The sequence below is a fragment of the Pelodiscus sinensis genome, chromosome 22 (genome assembly GCF_049634645.1).
Source record: "Pelodiscus sinensis isolate JC-2024 chromosome 22, ASM4963464v1, whole genome shotgun sequence".
NCBI classification, from domain to species: Eukaryota; Metazoa; Chordata; order Testudines; family Trionychidae; genus Pelodiscus; species Pelodiscus sinensis.
The window spans coordinates 18876698-18888297 of NC_134732.1; the positions used below are offsets into that span (position 1 = coordinate 18876698).

Genomic DNA, 11600 nt, shown 5'->3' on the forward strand with positions numbered 1-11600 from the left:
CTTGATCAGAGAGGGATCTGGAAAGGCACGGCCATCCTACAAAGTAATCCTCATAACACTGATTCCTCTCTCGTTTATGCCAGTTTTTAAACCCAAGCCAGTGTAATCCCATTCAGCATTCAGTACAGTTACTCCTAGGGGTGGAAAATTCCATTTCATTGGTTAACCGGTTACACATAGGCTGTGTCTACACTGGCAAGTTATTCCAGAAAATCAGCCGCTTTTCCGGAATAACTTGCCAGCTGTCTACACTGGCTGCTTGAATTTCCGGAAAAGCACTGACGATCTCATGAAAAATCATCAGTGCTTTTCCGGAAAAACTATGCTGCTCCCGTTCGGGCAAAAGTCTTTTTCCGGAAAACTGTTCCAAAAAAGGGCCAGTGTAGACAGCAGAGATTTCTTTTCTGCAAAAAAGGCCCGATTGCGAAAATGACGATTGGGCCTTTTTTGCGGAAAAGTGCGTCTAGATTGGCCATGGATGCTTTTCCGCAAAAAGTGCTTTTCCGGAAAAGCATCCTGCCAATCTAGATGCACTTTTTCCGAAAATGCTTTTAACGGAAAACTTTTCCGTTAAAAGCATTTCCGGAAAATCATGCCAGTGTAGACGTAGCCATAATGTTTAACTGGTTAACCGATTAAAGGAAGATGGGTGGGGACGTTGGGATGGACCAGTCGCCTGTCCTCCCGCCCACCACTGCAGACGGGGGAGCTCCATGTGGCTTGCTCCAGTCCCCACCAGTAACTGGAGCCTTTAACAGGTTAACCCCCACCCATTAACCTTTCCCATCCCTAGTTACTTCCGATTTCCCCTGATTTAAGAGAGCAACCAGTCTGGATATCTTTCTGCTCTTTGCATCCTCTTGCACAAGCAGGGGATGTTTATGGCCCTTTTTATGTACATAAAAAGCCCGGTAGATTTTAGGGCAAAAGCTTAGTTGTTGGTTTGGCTCCATCTCGACGGAAAGCATGATCTTGTGTTTCGTGTTGCATAGTATTGTAAATGTTATTCATAAAAAGCAAGAAAAAATCAGTCTGTCACTGATTCACTTGGGACATCAAGGCCAATGTCAGTGTCATAGATCTAATAAATACACCATAAAGTTTTGATCCAGGCCACTCACTGTCCTTCTCTCTTTGGTTCCATAGGAATTGTTGCCTGGGGCTGCCTTTGGATTTCTCAGTTTTGTTTAGGGCGGGCCCCCACAGCAGAGTGAAACAAAATTTCTGGTTGGTGGATGTTGAAGGATGCTGTCATGGGTGAAGATCACCCCTGTGCAGAGAGGTAGTGTGTGGGTTACAGTAGCATTAGGCTTATCCACCATATAAACTTTATTTCAAGGCAACGGACAGTCGTGTGGCATCTGAAGCCACGTCTACGCTAGATTATTTTGAGTTTACTACACTCCACTTCTGGGCACCCGATTTTACACATTAGAATTCCGTGTCCTCACTCTGGAGAAGAAATGAATGTGGCCCGAGGCAGGCTCTGTTAATGTGGATGTGCTACCTTGGATTCAGCGCTCCAGAAAACACTCTGGAGAGCTGCTGTAGGTCTCCTGGAGGCCAGTTAGTTCAAATTAGTGACACCAGAGAGTCCACACTAACGTTATTTTGGAGTGACAAGTTCGGGAATAGCATTATTCCGCATGAAAAGCAGGACTGTGATCAACGGCTCGATGTCAGGTTGGCGGTCGGTTTCTAGCAGACTGCCCCAAGGATCGGTTCTAGGGTCAGTTTTGTTCAACATCTTTATTAATGACCTGCATGAGCGGATGGATGGCACCTCAGCAGGTTTGCAGATGACACTAAGCTAGGGGGAGAGGTAGATATGTTGGAGGGCACGGATAGGGTCCAGAGTGACCTAGACAGATTAGAGGATTGGGCCAAAAGAAATCTGTTGAGGTTCAACAAGGACAAGTGTAGAGTCCTGCGCTTGGGATGGAAGAATCCCAAACAATGTTACAGGCTGGGGACCGACTGGCTAAGTAGCAGTTCTGCAGAAAAGGACCTGGGGATTACAGTGGATGAGAAGCTGGATATGAGTCAACAGTGTGCCCTTGTAGCCAAGAAAGCTAATGGCATATTAGGTTGCATTAGGAGGAGCATTGCCAGCAGATCTAGAGAAGTGTTTATTCCTCTTTATTCGGCTCTGGTGAGGCCACATCTGGAGTACTGTGTCCAGTTCTGGGCCCCCATTATAGAAAGGCTGTGGACACATTGGAGAGGGTCTAGCGGAGGGCAACCAAAATGAATAGGGGGATGGAGCACATGACCTACGAGGAGAGACTGAGGGATTTGGGTTTGTTTAGTCTGCAGAAGTGAAGAGTGAGGGGCGATTTGGAACTTTAAGGGAGGTTCCAAAGAGGATGGAGAGAGGCTGTTCTCAGTAGTGAGGGATGGCAGAACAAGGAACAATAGCCTCAAGTGACAGTGGGGGAGGTCTAGGTTGGATATTAGGAAAAACTATTTCACTAGGAGGGTGGTGAAGCACTGGGATGGGTTCCCTAGGGAAGTGGTGGAATCTCCATCCCTAGAGGTTTTTAAGTCCTGACTTGACTAAGACCTGGCTGTGTTGATTTAGTTGGTGTTGGTCCTGCTTTGGGCAGAGGGCTTGACTCGATGACCTTGTGAGGTCTCTTCCAGCTCTATGATGCTATGGTTCTATGGCTACGGAGTTTGAATTCCACAGCCCCTTATTCTGGAGTAATGGGCTTTGTAATGTTGATGCATCGCTTACAAATTCAACTGGGGGAAGGGGGAGTTATTTCGGACTAAGGTCCTAGTGTATCATAAATAACTACTGGGGTCAGTGGAATTACATCAAAGGTGATTTTGCTCCATTGTTGTTAGTTGCACCTTGCACTTTGCACCTGGAATCTACCTAGAGGGTAAGAAGATACCGTGGGCTTTATGGGTGCGAGGAGGGGCATGTTTAAACCATACAGTAGTACTTGTTAGAGTCTGGGCCCTAGATAGGCAATATGCCTGGTTAAAAGATCATGGTACTGGGGCAGGTATAATCTGTTGCTCTGTATGTATGTAGCCATTAGCACAATGGAGCCAAACTTGATTGGAGCCTTATTTCTGTAACACAATAACACAAATCCCTTTCACTGTTGGGGGACTTTGGTATACTGATTGACTGATGAACAGATGACAGGGCACTGTAAATGCATCTCCAAATAGTGGCATCCAGAGAACACTCAAAGGGAATGTTCATGCTCTCCGTTTAAAAGGAAACCCATTTTGGATCAGCACGTCGAGGGCGCATGTTCTGTTGAACGTCGAAGGGTCCCCGTTGCCTTGCTTTCTGGTTATATTTAATTGTGTCTACTAATGATCCAGAGAGCCTTGAACGCTTTCCAGGTAATGAACACTCCTCTTGACACCGGCACCCCTAGCAAATAGGCAGCAAGCATGAGCTTTTGATGAAAGCTATCACGATGGCTGCTTACAGAAGCTTTCGTTCGCTCCAGATGCCACTTTGGGTTGCTCCTGTCGTTTTTAAAGGCCGTTGAAAGGCAGGATGGTCTGATGGTTCTAGCTCTGGAGTGGAAGATCTGAGAGCTAGTGGCTCCTTGTATGACCATGGCAAGTCGCTTCCTCTTCCTCGTTCCCGTCTCGCAACTGTGAAGTGGGTTTCATCCTCCCGTTCTTCTACTTTTGGTCTATCTTGTTTGCTTACTTTGGTGTCTATTAGAGGAGGACTGCCTTCACTTCTAGTCCCATGTGACGCCTGGCGCATTGCGGCCACTGGAACTAACCCCTTGCATTAGCAGGAACAATTGGTGGGGGCGATCTCCAACCCAGCAGGTCTCCTTCCCAATTTATATGAACGATTGCCAGTTTGGCCTTCTGAACATAAAAGATTTGAGCCTTACAAACAGCCTTTTGAGGCTGGTTAATTTTATCATCTCTGTTCTACAGAAGAGAATAGAAAAGCGTAGACCCATCCGAGCCAGTCATCTGGAGAATCTGATGTACGTGGCAACCCCAGCATTAGAATGGTGCAGGAGTCCCTTTAAAAATGGAAGGGAAAAGGGGTTAGTTAGTTAGTTGTCAGTTTGCACTTTCCATTCGCCATAACACATCAGCCAGTTTAGTAAGTTGACTACCACGAAAATCAGTTTTACTTGACTTTTTGGATGCTGCATGTTGGATGAGGAGAGGACTCTGAGTGTGTCTAGACTACATGGCTCCGTTGTTGGAGCCATGTAGATGAGTTTACTCGGCAAAGGGAAATGAAGCCGTGATTATTTAAATTGCCGCTTCATTTCCCTTTGCCGAGTAAACTCATCTACATGGCTCTGTCGACAGAGCCATGTAGTCTAGACATACCCTAAGATTCCTTTTAGTACCATGGCACTGGCTAGAGACCACAGCTGAAATTCAAGCTGCTTCGTGCAAGGTGCTGTACAAACACATAGTGCAGAGGTGGGGAATCTACAGCCAGTGGGTCGGCAAGGCTCAAGGCTCACCCCCACCCCTACAGGGGCACAGGCCGGAGCTAGTGCTCCAGCCATGCAGGGAGGTGCCATGGCTGGAATGCCAGAGTTGGCTCTCCACGGCACTGAAAGGGGAGCCCTGAGCCTCACGGGCCCAATCCAGGAAAGCCAGGCAGGAGGGAGGAAGCTCTGTGTGTGGGGAAGTGCTCCATGCAGGCACTACCCGCCCTCCCTTCCCTGTCTTTCCTGTTGGCCGATTCACAGCCAATGAGAGCATCGTGGGGGGGGGGGGAGGGGGGCGTGCCTGCAGTGTGCAAGGCCACACAAAGTCAAGTTCCCACTCCAAATTGCAACAATTTGGTGCCTCCCCCATCTCCTGCCCCCTTCTGCTCGGACCCTGCACCCCACCCCCAGCCTGTTCCTGCACCCTCTCTCCTGTCCAGACCCCTAACCCCACTCCCTCCTGCACCCTCCTTCCCACGCTGACCCTACAGTCCCAGCCCACGCCCGCCCCCTCCTGTGCATGCAGACCCCGCACCTTGACACTCAGCCCACTCCACATCCTGACTCCACAGCCCCACCCTGCTCCTGCACCCCTTTTCAGACACCACCCCTCCATCCCGCTCCTGCAGCCTCCCTCCTTTGTAGAACCTCCACCCCAGCCCCGGCCTGCTCCTCCACCCTGCCCCACATCCAGACATTCCTTTTCCACGTCCAGCCTGCTCCTGCATGCTCCCTCCTGCCCAGACACTGCCCCTTACCCCAGCACACTCTTGCACCCTACACCCCACCCAGACCCAATCTATTCCTGTTCTCTACCTCCTGCCCAGATTCTGCACCCTCAACCCCAGCCTGCCCCTGAATCCTGCCTCTCACCCAGATCCTACACCCCAAGCTCGCTCCTGCACCCTCCCCTCCCACCCAGACCCCACCCTTCTCCCCCTCTTTCCTTTCAGACCCCATAACTACAGATGCTTCTGCACCCTCCCTCTCCTCCAGACCTCCACCCCCACTCCCAGTCTGCTCCTGCACCCTTCCTCTTGCTCAGATCCACCTCCCTTCCCCAGACTGCTCCCTGGCAGCCCCTTCCCATGCATAGAACCCCTCAGGTTCTGCCTCACCCCAGAGCCTGGGGGGCCCCCACAAAATCTACTAGCCCCAGTTCCCCCTAGGGTCTGGAGTGGAGTTTGAGGGTACTGAGGTGAATGTCCTTTTTCTTCTGCTTCTCACTTGGGGGCCAGCAGGTCAGTGACGGTTGTGTGCTCCTGGATTCCTCTGTGGGTCAGCGGCCCCTGACCCAAAACAGTTTCCTCACCGCTGACATCGTGACAGACAAGCCCTGAACTGACGTGCTTGGTGTCTAAAAGGAGAGCAGGAGTCAGAGAGGTGACTTGCCCAAGGTTTTACAACAGCTTGCTGGAAGAGCTAAGAAGAGAACCAAGGTCTTGATTCCAAGTCCAGTGCCCTGTGGACTTGACCCCACTCACTCTCCTCAAGCCTGGCAGGCCCGTTGGAGCCTGCAGATTGAATTGTGCCTAGCAGGAAACCCATACACTTAGGCCAATGGATGGATTTAGAAATCTCCTCTTCTCTCTCCAGTCTTGGCAATGCCAGGTTCTTGGATAATGGCACCTTGTAAACATATTTACACTCGCTCCAGATGGAATGTTAGGGTGTGTCTAAACTACATGGCTCCATCGATGGAGCCATGTAGATTAGGCTGATCGGCAAAGGGAAATGAAGCCGTGATTTAAATAATCGTGGCTTCATTTAAATTTACATGGCTGCCGCGCTGAGCCGACAAACAGCTGATCAGCTGTTTGTCACCTCAGCGCGCTAGTCTAGACGCTCCCACGCCGACCTGAAAGCCCTTTATCGACCTCCCCGTTATGCCTTGTAGGATGAGGTTTACCGGATAGGTCAATAAAAGGCTTTCATGTCAACAGGGGAGCGCCCAGACTAGCGCGCTGAGCCGACAAACAGCTGATCAGCTGTTTGTCGGCTCAGCGCGGCAGCTATATAAATTTAAAAGAAGCCGCGATTATTTAAATCGCGGCATCATTTCCCTTTGCCAAACAAACAAATCTACATGGCTCCGTCGACGGAGCCATGTAGTTTAGACGTACCCTAAGTGTAACCATTATTCTGCAGCCCTTTCAAATCTGTTCCTGATGATCTATGCACCTCTTTGCTGCTGACCGTTCGGTGCAGTGCTGCACACAAATTGCTTTCCTTAGTCAGTCTGGGAAGTTAGTGGAGAGCAGAAGTCATGAGATCTGTCTGGGTGTCCAGCTGCCTCAACAAAATAATCCATTTTATAGTCATTACAAACAGATACCTTCTCTCTAGGGCAGAAGTGGGGAACCTAAGTCCTGGGGAGCGGATGGAACCCCCAGCTTGCCTGGATCTGGCCCCAGAGGCTCAGGGCTCCCCCCTAGCATTGGGGAGCCCACGCTGGTGAGGGGTGGGTTTTTTGGTTTGCTTCTCAGTTCTGTGCAGCCCCCGATTGATTTTGTGGGTCAGTGGCTCTGAGCCAAAAATGGTTCTCCATCCCTGCTCTAGGGATATAAAATCCTGTTTAATTGGCTAACAACTGTTTAACCAGTTAACCTGTTAAAGGAGGGGTGAGCAGGGTCCTGCCAGGCTGGAATGCCCGCCCCCCCACAAGCAGGGACTGCTCCGGGGTCCCAGTCAGAGTAACCCCAGCCTGTGGGGCATTTAGGCCTGTGGCAGACCAGAGCTCCAGCCCCCAACACTGGTTAACCTTAACCGGTTAAACTGTCACATCCTTGGGAGAAACACTATACATGGTACATGTGCTTTTCCTCCAGCGGTGAAGCCAAGGAACTGGACTCGATGACCTTTTAAATGTTCTTCTCTTTTACATGATACCATGTAATGCCAAAATACGATGAACTTGTGGGTATTTCGAAATATTTCTGGGCTTAATGAAGATGATCCCTTAGTGATAAATGTATATGTATACCTGCCTTTCATCGTCCCTCTGTCTAACTTGGGCATTTGTTGAGTATTTGTCACAGTTTTATCTAGAGGCATTCATGGCATCTCTGCCTTGGATACAACAGAAACTGGTGGAATAATAGTTCAGGTGGTGAAAAAAACCAAAAGGTTTTTTTTTTGTAGTATATAAGCACCTTAAGAGAGATTTGTCAATGGTTTTATAAAACATTAATAAATGATTACAGGATATTAAAAGCATACTACAGACAGGAGTAGGTGTGTGTTATGTAGATGGTTATAAGCACCTCATTAGAGACGGTGTTAACACCTATTTACTCTACCAGTCTTTATAGGCTTCCTGTATGTTATAAGCAACAGGACTTTATAGGCAGGACTCTACAAATAACCTCTAAGAATGGATTAAATTATTTTTTGGAAGATCTAATAATGAATTCGTTCATTTATAAGAAGTTTATAAAGTAAGCTTCAATTAACATCCTCACCCCCTTTAACATACTTATTTCTGAAAGGCAGAAGAGGGCGTGGGGTTTTTCTATTTGTCTATGTCTACGCTGCAGACTTCTTGTGCAAGAAGCTTTCTGCGTAAGAGATCTTCCGTAAAAACTTCTTGCACAAGAGTGCGTACGCACTGCAAAAGCGCATCAAAAAAGTGATGTGCTTTTGCACAAGAGAGCATCCAGACCGCATGGACGCTCTCTCAAAAGGAAACTCGGATTGCTATTTACAGAATGGCCACCAGGGCACCTGGCCTTTTTTCGATTGCCTTTTTTTGCATAATCCCCCCTTGTTTGTCGTCCACACACACCTTTTTGTGCAAGAGCTCTTGCATAAAAAGGAGTTATTCCTCGTAGGAGGAGGAATACCTACACCGGAAAAACCCCTCTGTTCTTTCACTTTACTTGTGCAAAAACGTGCTTGAGGTGTGGACACGCTGCGAGTTTTTGCACAAAACCAACCGGTTTTGAGCAAAAACTCTGTAGGGTAGATCTAGCCTCAATTTGTCACCTTGTCATTTTCCATTTGTATGCTACTCTGAAGCATGGACATCATTTATATGTATTACCATGATACCAGAAACACAGGGGGCTAATTTCTGTCTCGGAGTGAAAAAAGTATTAAAAGTTATATATGTTGTTATTATTAACCCACACAAACTTTGTAAATATTAGCTTATTTGATCCATTCAGAACCTGTATATGTTCCATTTACAGGGCCTATTTGCCAATCTCTTATCATTATCTTTGTATTCATTTTGTTCAGATTCTCAAAGTGGTAACTGAGGATTATAAAATAGACTTGTTTCTGGTGTAAGGTACATTCATTCTCTCTCTCTGTCTCTCTCTCTCTCTCAATTCCTCCTACTGAGTGGATTTCCCATGCTTCCTTTCTCTGTATCGCTAATGTTGAAAGATCTGGCCACTTCCAGACAAGGAGCTATCACACATCTTTCTGTTGGTAATAATTGTATTATCATTGGATCTTTCCCTGAGCAAGTAAAAAGTTGGCACTCATAACCATATACATCACAGCCAACAGACAGTTTCAAAATATCTGGATGCTGGGTGCCAGTTTGCCTAAGGTCATTGTTTAGGAGGTCAATATCAAGCTATGCATCTGATACTTGGTTGCATCCTTGAGGTTCGATGAAAATATTTCCTCTGGGAAAATAATTTGCTCAGAGAATAAAACTGAAATATAGACTGTCTTGGCGAGGCTGCATGAGGCTGTTAAGCTGAAAGTACTCTTGACATTGCCAAAGGTTTGCTGAGTTGTGTGTGTGTATGTGTGGGGGGGCAGATTTAATCTTTTTGTCATCTTTTTGCTCAGAGTGTTGGGTCAGAATTCTCCATAATGTATTGGAAATGCCGATTATCCATTTTAGTAAATGGAAATGCCATTTCGGCTGCAGATGTAAAAAACACCCAGTTAGCAGTATGCATCATGCAGGCTATGTTACTGTTGTTTTCGAGACCTAACGTCTGGATGCAAACCAACCTCCAATTATCTAGGAACGATTGCTTTGCAAACAATACAGAACCCTTCCATTAGCTCTTTTTTCAAGGTTTTAGCTAAAGCAAATGCAAATGCAGATGTGATCCTAATGAGGGGTAGGTTAAAGACCTGTCAGGGACTTAGACTTTGTGCTTCATGTTGTTAGTAGGAATGATTCCATTGCTGGTTCTGGTGCATTATTGCACACAAGACTGTAGGCAGTGAATTCCATGGAAGGTCGTGCTCCGGGCTGTTTTATATTGCACTAAGAAAGCCTTTCTCCCATCGTCGGTGATGCTTTCTGTGCGGTATGCACACCTGCTGCAGTCTGCCTACCTGCCAACGCAGGTGCTTGTTCTGCATAGTTTTCTCTGAATTCACAATTGAAGGGACAGGCTCCAGGCTAGGGGAGAGAAACAAGAAAGGAGTTTTTCCAGCATAGTCAGTAATGGGACATTTCTTGTCTTGTAATGCTCAGATCCTTTCTATTAATGACCATGATTGAGTAATAGTAGCCTGAGGGGATTGATGAGCAGAGGTCAGAACATGTGGTTATTGCAGGGCTGGTGGTGAGACCTGATTAAGAAAGGGAATTATATGCAATGCTTGGCTTAAGTGTAGGGTCAGACACAAAGCAGAATTTCCATTGCCTTCAGAGAGCCAAAATGTGCAGTATTGCTGCTATAGGTTGCACCTCTAAAATCTGGGATTCTCTGGACTGGCAACATCTGTGGTCCGGCCGGACGATGGATGTTCCAGGATCAGAGAGTCCGGGTGTGTTGCAGCAGAGAGGGCGCCCCGGAGCTGGCATGCAGCTCAGTTGGGCTGGGAGGGGTGGGAAGACTGGTGGGGGGGCCTGAAATGACCTTCCCTGGTCTGGAAAAATCCCTCTTCTGGGACCAGTCAGGTCCCAAGGGTGCTGGACCAGGGAGATCCATGTACCATTTCAAGCCCACTGTCTGGAGTATTTCCTTTGGAGCTGTACAAAGCATGGGAGAAGATTTCCAAGAGCACTCAGGATTTGCCTAGCCCTGCTCTCACTGGAAGCAGTGAGAGTCTTACCATTGACTTCATCAGGGATAGATTTAGGCCGGCGTGGGTCACATTTGCAATTCCCACTCATTATGCTTTCAGGTGTATGGCTCTTTGCAAACCATTTTACATTTCCCTCCACTTGGCAAGGTTCACACCCCCAAGTTTCACTTTGAACCAAAGCTTTCAGTACACTGTACACCTAGAGGACTTTTCTTTGAGTATAAGAAAGGATCAATAACCTGAGATTTGCTGCTGACATGATAGCATGTCTTGTTTCCTTATAAAGTCTAGATCCACGGATCTGGGTAATGTACTCCACCAAGGGTTTCTTGTATTACGCTTTAAACGACCACTAGAAGGTTGTTCAAACTCCGTGTACACACATTTCAGCTTTACAAAACTTACCCGAAATCTTCACCTGGAACCAAGTTGTGATTGACTTGACAAACTCAAAACCAAAAAGCTTTGTGGGTCTGGACAAATCTGACTTGAGTTTCGGGTTTCTTAACCAAATCTATAATGCCATGTGTTTTTGTAACCACTCCCAGGTGGATTTGAACCTGGGACCACAGTATAGAAGCCTCTACCCTTTGGGCTAGAAGCCAGCTGGCTCTCCACCTGTATGGTAGAGCTCTCTTGTTCTTAGCTATTGCTGTGGTCTAGGTGCCACTGCATGGGACAGTGAACCTCACTAGGGCTACGTCTACATTGGCACCTTTTTCCAGAAATGCTTAAAATGGAACAGTTTTCCGTTATAAGTATTTCTGGAAAAAGAGCGACTACATTGGCAGGATGCTTTTCTGGAAAAGCCCTTTTCCCGGAAAAGCGTCCGTGGCCAATGTAGACGCGCTTTTCCGGAAAAAAGCCCCGATTGTCATTTTCGCGATCGGGGCTTTTTTGCGGAAGACTACTGGGCTGTCTACACTGGAACAGTTTTCCGGGAAAAAGGACTTTTGTCCGAGCGGGAGCAGCATAGTTTTTCCGGAAAAGCAGCTGATTTCTTACAGTAGATCGTCAGTGCTTTTCCGGAAATTCAAGGGGCCAGTGTGGACAGCTCACAGCTTATTCCGGAATAGCGACTGCTTTCCCGGAATAAGTGGCCCAGTGTAGACACAGCCTAGGTGTGTGGGTTACATTTTCCCTAGT

The 11600-nt window shown here is 47.4% G+C and overlaps 1 protein-coding gene across 2 annotated transcripts in view; it reads left to right on the forward strand.

Annotated features, from left to right (window-relative positions):
• The window catches only part of COL5A1 (collagen type V alpha 1 chain), a 319312-nt gene that overhangs the window by 70351 nt on the left and 237361 nt on the right, over positions 1–11600 (forward strand). The window lies entirely within an intron of this gene.